Here is a 1,995-nt window from a genome sequence, read left to right on the forward strand (position 1 = left end):
TGTGCGTAGTTGAACCTTTTCATACAGGGCCGTGGTAAGTAGGGGTGCTGAGGGTGCTGCAGCACCCCCTGATGGAGGACAGGGAATCTGCACGTCCACAAGATTAAATGGAAATATAATACAAATATAATACAAAAAAAACTTATTTTCGGCCTTGATGTTCACATTTATAATTAAGTAAAGATAACACCCTTTTCACCCCGGTTACATTTTCCATGTGCCCTGAGAGGCTCAGTGAGGTAGTGTTTAGATAGTTCATAGTCTAAGTTATCTCATTGTGTCTCAAACGGTTTTATCACAATTTATGTAAACAAATATTTCCAAGGCACACCTTTATAATTATTAGGATAAATAAAAACAGGTTTGAAATCATTCCAATGTATACTATAGGACAGTAAACCAACAATATCCTTTAAAACTGGAGAGATTAAAAAATATGGATAAATAAATAAATGTTAACTGGTAAAATAAGATATAAATGAACCAGCACAAATCTTGCCTAGGGCAGCAAATTGGTCAGAACCAAGGGTTCAAGGTTCAAGGTTCAAGGTTCAAGGTTCTTTATTGTCAATCTGACATAGCTACAGAGTAATTATGTAGTTTAAAATCTTATGTCACAGGCTTATGAACCGGCCCTGGTGTCATCCCCACAGCACCCCCCATTTGAAACATGTTCCCACGGCTATGTACAACAATACGTCCAAGCTGCCCCTCCTTAAAAAAAATTATAGCTAGTATCTACCTCATTGTTTTGTTTTTAGAAAAACAAAAACTAGTTGTGTCTTGTTCTTGTTCTATCAGATGTTTAATGATTCAACATGTTTTTACACTTTCCTGTTTAGATTCTGCCTCGTGTTTGTTCTCATTGGGCCTTATGAAACAACATGTTCTATTCCAATCACATCTTATAGTTGCAGCCCTCCAAATATTGGCTCCTGTTTGTTTCCAGGTATTAGTCAGCATCCACCAATATTTAAGTTATTAGTCAGACCACTTTATTGCATGTCAGGTATTAGTCAGGTCCCACCACACCGCTGACATTGTTTTCTCTCTTCTCTCAGGACTACTGATGAAGAAACTCAGAGAGGTGAGTCTGACTTTTCTAAACCTTGTACAGATGGACAATGAGCACAAATATTTAAAGACCCACTTCTCGTGGGGGGTCACTTTTGCGGCTTTCACACCAGCGCTTTTCCCTTTCTAGCTCCTAGCGAGAGCTTTTCTGGTTCAGCTCCGGTTTCCCTTTTCAGCTCCCGCTCTGTTCACACTGCCCAGAGCTGCCGCTGCTGCGTCATGACGTCACAGTTTACGTCGCTGATTTTCTCCCACAACAACAACGGGCCGGGGACTGCATCGGGTCGATGATCGTGTTGCTTTTAATCATACGAAGCCAGATTAAATTAAATAACGACTTCTCCAACATTATACTTTTCTCCAGAGTGCCGTGGTTCATTGTTTATTAATGTGTTTCAGCGGCATTTACCGACCGCTGCAGTGCTGGCTGCACTTCCACGGGAGTTTATTCTCCCGTTAGCTCCGGGTTAGCTCACACGGCTCTAAAGTATTCACTGTCTGACTGTCACACAAGCAGCTGATACATATCCCCAGTTCCCCTTAAGTGAATGTGTGTCAGTCTGAATTGACGCTGTTTGGCATCACAACGCTGTTATGAAAGTTTCTCTGGTATAACATGGGTGATGTTAGCATAGCAACCGAAGCTAAACTGACTACTTGCTAAGCCGTTTTCTACAGGCACATTTTACCGGCGTATTTTTCATTATGATTCTACTTGTGATAGTCGGACATGACAACCTGTACAGCCCATGTATCTCCACAATGATCAATAACAGCGAACGGATGGTCAAAGTAAGGTTTCCTGCACGCCTCGACGTAAGAGACGTAAGCGACGCCGCGTCATAGCTCCGAAGCTCTTGCCTCTGGACCGACCATTTTTTGGAGCTGGAAGTGAACCGCGTTCCGGAGCTATGACGCGCC

The sequence above is a fragment of the Trematomus bernacchii genome, unplaced genomic scaffold, assembly GCF_902827165.1.
Source record: "Trematomus bernacchii unplaced genomic scaffold, fTreBer1.1, whole genome shotgun sequence".
NCBI lineage: Eukaryota > Metazoa > Chordata > Actinopteri > Perciformes > Nototheniidae > Trematomus > Trematomus bernacchii.